Below are 9,115 nucleotides of genomic sequence, written 5' to 3'. Positions count from 1 at the left end.
GTGTTCACCCTCCTCCATGGGCCAAGGGGAAAATAAAACTGATCTAAGGAGTTGTGGTAAACTCATTTTCCTTCCCAGTGATTTGGGCAAGGGCGTGGGTAGATGACACAACTCTAGCTGATGAGGTAGAGGGGAAGCCTACCAGGGGGCTTCTGGAAAAGATTTTTAAAAGACACAGAAGAACAGGTCTCTTCTTCTATTATAAATTTTAACTTAGATATGATGCCTGGAACTGTGGCAGCTACCTTGTGACCATGAGGGTAAGGTAGCTAACCTGAAGGCAAAGTGGAGAAGCTGAGGCTAACAGAACAGAAATATGTAAAACTAACACACACACAGACACACACACACTCACACACACACAAGACAGACTGGGAACATCAATGTAATTCAGTGAAGAGCTGAGGGAACTACTCTTGGGCTGTATCTACCATCTTAAGCAGCCCCCAGAAGCTGTTAATTCATTTTAAACATTTAGTCAATGAAATAGTTTCCATGAACTACAACCAAACCAGGGATCTCTAATCCCAAAGGTATGTTGCGGGGTTTTGAAGCTGAACAAAAGACTACATTGATCTCTGTTTCGGTTTGTTTTTGGTTTTCTCTAATCGTCCACCTTTTGCAGATATTTTGGACTGCCAATTAACTGCGTAGACTAGTCCTAATTCCTCTCTTTTACCTCCAGAGTTTCAGTCAGCACCATTCCTTCATTCCAGGAGATACTAAGAAAGTTGAAAACAAACCAGGCCCCAAAGAAAGCTTGGCGAGACCACTCTACGGGGCGCCACGGAGAGGCGTTTCCAGTCCACCTCGCTGTGTCGGGAAGCCGGTGTTTCTGTCTTGTCCACATTTGGACAAATGCCTGGTTGAAATCAGGGTGCAGTGACTGTGATATGCCATCCCTGTCTTCCTTTCTTGTGAAGAATGGACGTGATATTAACAGACCCACATGGGGTCTGCTTATTCCCGGGGTCTAGACCTTCCCCGGGTGTGTGTATGTGTGTGTGCGCGCGCACACGCGTGCGTGTGCCGCTGGTTTGGGGATTAGGATTGAGCTCTGCTTGGCAGGGTCAGGCCTGGTGCCTCTTCAGCCCTGGGAATCTGAGATGGGATTGGGAATTTGGAAGAGGAGATAATGCTTTCCTGGGCTGCCCTGAGGTTGGGGTCCCTTCCCTCACTCATTATCACCCTCCTGGGCCCGGGTGGTGGCCTCCCCGTATCCTTTGGTCCCCTCTGGCCCAGGTGCGAGGCGTTGCACAGACTCCTCATGTGGTGCTCTGGCCACATGGCTGCCAGGCCCTGGCACTGCCCCAGCTCTCATGGAGTCTGCAGGCCTGTGGGCCCACCCAGCCTCCCAGGGCCCTCTCCACCTGGCCTCGAGCTGGCTCGGGAGATGCCCCCTGAGCCAGGCCTGAGGGTTTGGGGTTACTGGAAGGTGGCCTCCTGGGTTGGTTCTCTCCCTGTTGGAAGAGAGCCGTGTTGGAACAGGACTGGCCCGGAGCTTCCTAACCCCCAGCAGGAGGGGGAGTTCACAGTCTGGGAGCCCCTAGGCCTCCTGGAACTTCTGGGCCCTGAAGGGAGGCAAAGGGGCTTGGCCACACCCAGGTCACCCAGGACCTGAGGGGCCAGCAGAGGCTGTGGTCTGGTCCATGTCGCTGAGCCCCTTAGGAGATCTACCGCGATGGCTGAGATGGTGGTGGGTAGCAGAAGGACCTTGGTTTGAGTCTGGAGGGGATATGGGTGCTGGGAAGGTGGGGGAACTGCCACCTGGGGGCAGCTCCCCTGCACTGAAGGCTCTGCTTCCCAGCAGCAGAGGACACGTAGGGGTCTCTGGCTTGTGGCCTGGCTGGTGCTGAGCCTGGGAGGCCAAGGGGGAGACTAGGAGCTTCTGTGAGAGGATGGGGAATGTGTGGTGGTGGAGGGCACCCCCCCCCATCCAGGCTGCTCACCCCCCGGGGCTCTCACTCCACCATTCACCCTGGAGCTCACCCCAGGAGTGGGGCTGAGGGAAGTGAGGCTGAGAACCTGGAGGTCTGGGTGTGGGAACCACCCCGCAGTGGGAGACTCTCCCTGGCCGGCCTGCATGCAGCAGATGGGTGCAGGGTACATGCGCAAGGAGCACAGTGGCCTCTCGCAGGGCTGTGTGGGCAGCAGAGCCCAGGGAGGCCAGCGGAAGGTGGCTGGAGGGGTGGAGCCAGGCACAGGTGGGCGGCCAGCTCCAGGCAACTGTCTTCTGGTGTCAGCTCTGGGGTCCAGGGAGCGGGGTCCTCATCCTGGAGTTCTGGGGAAAGAGAGGAGAGGAAGAGGGAGGCGGAGGGAGAGCACGGGGTACTGGATGCCCTGCCTGCTCCAGGCCCTGCAGCCAAACACCCTCACTGTTCACCTCTGTCCTTTCCATCCTCTCTGTGAGCCTGGGAGGTGGTCCTTATTCTCCCCCTCCATGCAGGTGAACTCCACCGAGGTCACGCATGAGTCATCAGGAGCAGGGACCAGTTTCTCCCCCACACCAGAGACCGGGGGCCAGAGGAACAGGTGGGAGAAGGGCCATCTCTGGAGAGGGGAGTGGGAGGCTGTGGGGGTAGTGAGTTCACTCCCGGGGCCCCGAACTGATATTCCTTTGGCTTCTCACCATCCTGAGCCCTGGAGAGGATGTCTGAGAGCGCTGGCCACTCTGTTCTGCCTCCCACCTCCACCCAAGTTCCTCCCTGTGCGAGCTGAGCTTGGCGGAGGCTCCCATCCATTCATTGTGTGGTGGGGGGCGCATTTCCTGGTCTTCCCAGCAGGGGGAGCCCTGCCCACCAGCTGCTGTTCCCAGGGTCTGACAAGCCAAGGGGGGCAAAGCATCTGGAGTCTTCATTGTCCTCTAACGATGGTGGGGCCAGAGTGACTGACCTAATGACTGGCCAGCCTGCCTACCTCTGGGGAAGGCCTCCCAGTTCTCTTTCTCTCTGCTTCTGTCCGACCTTTGGGGATTCTGGCCTCCCATGAGGTTGAATTAGATTAGACTTAGACTTAGGCCATTAGGCTCCCGAGTCCCTCCCTCAGGTCTGGAGAGAAAGGACACCATCTGAGAGGCAGAGGAGCAAAGACCACCCTCAGGAAGGGAAAGAAACCCTCAGCAAAGGTCTGGGATGGCGGGTCCAGCCTGTGCGGCTCGGTCTGCAGACTACACAGGACTCAGGTGTTTGCCGGGCCACTGGCTTCTCAGGGCAGCACTGTCTTTCTGCTTGCCCTCCTTCTCTGTGCCTGGACACCTTGGGCAATGGGCTGTTTGGGGCTCAATGCAGGTTGCCCTGGGCTGGGGAATTCAGGAACCAGGATTTTTTCTTGCCCATCTCACCACCTAGCAGATCCCATGATCCTGTTTCAAAAATACCCATTGCTGTGTGTGCCTGTGTGAAGGGGTGGAGGCCACACCCTCTCGGTGCCTTGTCTGTGCTGTCCAGTGTGGCAGCTGCTAGCTGCTCGTTTCTAAGATAAAATTGAATATCATTATCACAATTAATGACATCAGTTCCTTGGTGGCACTGGCCACAGTTCTAGGGCTCAGTGGCCTCATGTGGCTGGAGGCTATATAAGGGACAGCACAGGTATGGCTCCCACTGCTGCAGGCAACTCTGCTGGTCCACCTTGCGCCAGCCTCTCAGCACCTGGGGTGCTGAAGTCCTGATGGTGGGTTGTGCAGCCAAGAGATTGGGCAGGTCAGGTGTGTGGGGTGCTGCCACAGGCAGCCCTGGCACCAGGGAGTCGGGGAGAGGCATGGGAGAAAGAGGGTGGATGTCCAAGGAGGCGCCAGGGAAGGCCTGGGCCAGTGCTGGCACGTGGGTAGGAGACGGGCGGGTGCCCAGCTGGGTGGCCCGCAGTATGGAGTCTCGCCTGTGCGCCTTGGATCCGAGCGTCCACACGCTTGTTTACAACCTGGGAAGAACAATCCCCATCACTTGGTGAAGGGAGGAGAACCTGAGAGGATGCAGGTTAGCTTCCCGGCTCTGTCACTACTCGATGTGTGACCTGGGGGCAGGTTCCTTCATCTCTGGAGCCTAGGTCACTTGCTTGGTGAAACAGAACCGTTGAGCCCTTCACCCTCCCGGCCTGGGGTTGCATGGGGTTCGGAAGACAGTGAGTGTCCGCACCTGCCCGCTGTCGGGAGTGCACAGCCCAGAGCTCAGCGCCTCCTGTCTCTCTGATCCTGTGTGATCCGAACGCCAAGGTCCTTGAGATCTACCTCCTCAGTTCTCAAAAATTATAATGTGCATGGAGTCTGCCTCCTAAGGAGGATCTGAGGCAGCAGCTAACCCGTTATTTTACAAATGAGAAAACAAGCTTCAGGCGGGTTAGCGACTTACTCAAGCCACGTCATCCCCTAAGTTCCCTGATGTTCAGAGCCAAGAGTAGTTTTTAAGAGCAGTCTCTGCCTCAGCCCCACCTCCCACCCCATCCAGATGCCATCAGCTCCTAAGGGTGTGGGGCTGGCTAAGGGAGGAAGAGGTCTGGGGCCAGAGGCTCAGGGAGCATGGCTGTGGGCCAGGAGTCCAGTCAGGGCAGAGTGGATGTCTGGCAAGAAGATGACGGGGGCTTTGAAGTGGCCACTGCCCCTTGCAAGGCCCAGGCCCAGAGAGTGGGTTCAGATGGAGCCTCTGTGTGGAGTGGGGCCCAGAACTGGGGACCTTAGGACACTGTCCTTCAGGACAGCAGCAGGCCTTACTCCTTGGCACACACTCTCATTCCACATATTCTTATGTTGGAGGACTTTGTAATACTTTGTAATAACAATAATGTTAAGAACAACAGTTATTGAGCACCTACTATAAAAGCAGGCATGGTGCTAGATATTTTACCTGTATTCTCTCTTTTATTTTTGTACCAGGGATTGAACCCAGGGGTGCTTAACCGCTGAGCTGCATCCTCATCCCTCTTTTATATTTAATTTAGAGACAGGGTCTTACTAAGTTGCTTAGGGCCTTGCTAAGTTGCTGAGTCTCTGGCTTTGAACTCTCGGTCCTCCTGCCTCAGCCTCCTGAGTTGCTGGGATTACAGGCATGCACCACTGCACTGGCTTGCATTCTCTCTTTTAATTCACTCAACAATCCTGAAATTTAATAATAGCCCTATTTAAAACCTGATGTAACTTTGGGTCAGAGAGGTTCAGTGCCTTGCCTAAGGTCATGCTGTCAGGAGTCACCCGGCCATGTCAGTTTTTCAGCTGGTTCTCTGAATCCCCAGCACTGGAAGCTTCCACTAACCTAGTGATCTCTCCAGTCCAGGGCTTTGGCTGGGAATGTGCTTCCCAGGGGGCTGGGATGCAGGACCCCAGCCTGTCAGGGAGAGTTACGGTCTGACAAGGGGTGGGGTGCTCCCGGCAGAGCCTGGGCTTTGATGGGGGAACTCAGCTTTGATCTTCTTTTGAAGTCCTGGCCAGCAACTTCAGGGGAAGAGTTTGGGGAGGGGGGAGATGAAAAAGCAGAGGAAGCCAGAGTGGGAGAGGAGAGGAGGGGTACGTGTGCGCACATGGGGGGCAGGAGATGGGAGAGAGAAACAGATGTGTGAAGGAGAAGAGGGGAGCCGGTGGCTGGTGTGAGGCAGAGTGAGAGGCTGGGGGGCGAGGTCTGGGGTAAGGAAACGCGGAGGGCAGATGGGGAGGGTGGGCCAGGTGGGGGAGCAGAGGAAAAGGGCCCACAGAGACAGGTAGGCTGGGCCCCAGTTCCCAGCCTCTCCTGCCCAGGAGTCTGGGCTCCTCTACAACGATGCCTTCAGCTCCCTCGCCCACTGTTCCCAGGCTCAGGGTCCTCCTCTCCCCAGGGACACACCTCTCTCTGGCTGGCTCTGCCATGGGCTGCTGTGGGTGTTCAATGGTCCAGAGATTCCAGCAAGTTCCTGGCCAAGGCCTCATGGGAGGCATCAAATGGCCGCAGGGATACCGTGAGCTCACATGGGCACTTTTCTTGGGGTCTGTGGCCCAGGCCTGCACCCCAATCTAGGGGTAGGAAGGGGGGTGTGCAGGGGAGAGTCTGCCAGTGTGGCCGTGTGGCCCTGCACCTGTTCCTGTCTGACAGCCGAGTTCCTCCTGTGGGGCAGCCCCAGGCAGGCAGTGGAGAACCTCGTGGGAAGGGGCTCCCTGGCAGACAGGGCTAATCCCCAACTCCGCAGCCCCCTCTCCTCCCAACTCCACCCGCTCCCCAGCCCTGTCAGCTCGGGTAGCTCCTCCCCGATCCTGGGCACCCTGCTCCAATCCCTTTTGGATTCTGCACCTAAACAGAGCATGCCCCTCCCCAAGGGCTCTGTAGAGGGTGGGAATGTTTGGCAAGTAAAAACCAAGAAGGGAGGTGGCAGAGCCCTCCTTTCTTTGGGTTTCCGCCAGGAGCGGCTGGGATTGTACCCGCCCAACTTCATGTACTAAAGAGAGACTGGGAGGGCTTCCAAATTAGGATTTATAGGATTAATAGCTTTTTTCTGCCCCCACCCCCCCAGTGTGCTTCCCTCACCCGGCCTTGCTCCTGCCGTTGGGCTCCTCCTGGGCCAGACCTCACAAGAAGCTGCAACGGCCCATCCCTGGAGGGGAGAGTCACAGGTGCCCCCTCTCTCGGGTCTGCGGCACCACCTGAGAGGTGAGGATGAGCTGGGCCGGGGGAAGCAGGGCCTGGACCGGGCTCTCCTAGGACGGCTGTGCACAGGGCCTTGGGAGGCCCCTGCTCCCTCTGCTCTTTACTGTTATGTACCCAACAGGGTGAGGCCAAGCGATCCACCCGTGGAGGTGCCGGAGACAAGGCCCTGCTGCGGCATGATGGGCCAACTGTGGGGGCAGAGTCCTGGCTATTGTGGTCTCAGAACTAAACTGGATCCTGGGAGGTGGGAACATTCTCTGGGGTCTCCAGAGGAACCCCTCTTGGGCCGGCCCCTGCACCGGGCCTCCCTCACACTCAGCACTGTCTATCACTCCTGACCAGCCTTACCTGGCCTCTGCTGTCCTTTCCTCTGTCCCCTTACGCCTACTCATCCCCCAAAACAGCTCAAGCACAAGGGCCTCCAGACCAGGTTTCCTTATCTGCAGCCACAGGGTGGGGCCTTTGGCCCGAGGCTCCAGCACTAAGGATAGTCAGCTTCCTTTGACACTCCCTGGGGGAGGGCATGTGTTTCCTGAACCTCCTCTCATCTTGCCCTCTCCAGAGTCATGTCTGGTTCTGTGCTCTGTGGCCTGCATGTAACTCTCAGGGTCTTCCAAGGCCCAGCTCACTACACACCCCCTGCAGAGCCCATGAGTCTCCTTCAGCCAAGCGCTTAGGGGCCCTGAGCTGTCCACCTTACTGGTGGTCCCTTGAGGCCAGGGGCCAGGGGCCTCCCTGGACCCCAATCCTCAGCACAGTGGCTGGTACGAGCAGATGCTCAATGAAGGTTGGTCAAATTTAACTGTTCACCTGGGCCAAAGGAGATCAAGAGGGAAATGTGAGCACGTAGTCTCATGTAGGCCCCTTGATGGGAAAATGAAGTGGAGCATCCGGGTGTCTGATGAGGGCAACGGGCCGTCATGATGCAGGGGGTGAGAAGAAGGAGGACTGTTGGAGCAGGAGGAGCCCTGGAGGTTATTCAGCCCATTCTCTTCATTTCACAGGTGGGAGAATGAGGCTCACGGGCACCAACACCATGTGCTTAGGGCGACACAAATTGGTGGCAGAAAGGCCACCTCATTCCAGACCTCCGAGCTTCTTCTGGTCCCCGTTCCTTCCTCTACACCCCTCTGGTCCCCACCCACCTTCCCCTTCCCACTGCAGGGCCCCAGCCTGGCTTCCCTTCAGCTGCCTACGCAGTTACGGTACAGGCCCTGATGGGAGGGCCGAGGGGGGCCAGCAGAGCAGGCAGGTGTTGGCCGGGGTGTACCTGTAGTCCAGAAGCAGGGTGGGCCACTAGGGGTCGTGAGCTAGGGTGGGCTCAACTGGATGGTGGCATATTCCACAACCTCACCAGGGCCTGGCACAGTGTTCCGTGGCCCTGGCACGAGTTCCAGGGCTGAGGTGTCCAGCTCTGCATAGCAGACATCAGTGTCCTTTAGGCCAGAATCCTGGGAATGGGGCAGAGGAGGTGATGGCAGGAGGGGCATCCAGGGTCAGGTGGGGGATGAAGCGGCCCAGGGCCCACGTTGGGATGAATGGGGAGGTTGAGTGTGCCATGGGCACATGAGAGAGGATAAGGGACACAAAGGATTGGGGGGTGGAGAAAGAGAATCAGAAAATGAATTCATTGGTGGCACACGATTGTACTCCCAGTTACTCAGGAGGCTGAGGCAGGAGGATCTCAAGTTTGAGGTCAGCCTGGGCAACTTAGTGAGATCATATATGTATAGCTGAGGGTGTAGCCCAAGGATAAAATGCCCCTGGCTTCAATCCCCAGTACTGGGGGAGAGATCAATAAAAACAAAGAAAGACATTTAGAAGATGAACAGGCCACAGGCATTTATGTGCTCTGCTAGGCTGTGCTCCCTGGGGCCCTGGCATGGGTGGGCAGAGGCAGGTGGGTACCACTCCTGGCCCCACTTGGCTCTGAGAGAGGATTTCGGCCCACCCTCTCATTTTGCAGAGGGAAGAGACAGGCCTAGAGGAGGGCCGTGCCGAGCCCGGGGTCTGCAGCAGAGCCCAGAGGCATTAGGCGGACCGTGGAGACCAAGCATCAGGCTTTGGATTTTAGCTGGTCACTTGCCGTGGCCCGATGGGAACACAGCCTATCTTTCATTTGTAAACTGGAGAAATAAAATTCAGGAGCATTAGCCCTATTGCTACAGCCCTGGCTCCAACTCCCACCCTGGCTGTTCCGTGGCCCTGCGTTACCTGGGCTCTTAGTCTGGGAATTATTAGGGTCCGTGGAAAAGCAGAGCCCTCCCTGCCACGGCTGGGGGTGGGCACTATTAAGTCACACTGGGGTGCCGAGCCCTTCTCCCTCCTGGGGCCTCGGTTTCCCCTTCAGCAGAATGTGAGGGTGGCTCGAGGCCCGAGGCCCTTCCAGTTCTCATCTCGGGAGTTTCCCTCACAACCCGCTCCTCCTCGGCTCAGTGCTGAATGCAGGTGCCCAGGCAGACCGTGTCCTGACCTCAGAGCAGCGCCGAGGGAGAGCTGGGGTGTCCCAGGCC

The sequence above is a fragment of the Marmota monax genome, unplaced genomic scaffold, assembly GCF_021218885.2.
Source record: "Marmota monax isolate L192 unplaced genomic scaffold, Marmota_monax_Labrador192_F-V1.1 WCK01_AAM20220418_F8-fsc00081, whole genome shotgun sequence".
NCBI lineage: Eukaryota > Metazoa > Chordata > Mammalia > Rodentia > Sciuridae > Marmota > Marmota monax.
Note: the sequence above shows the minus strand (reverse complement) of the source record.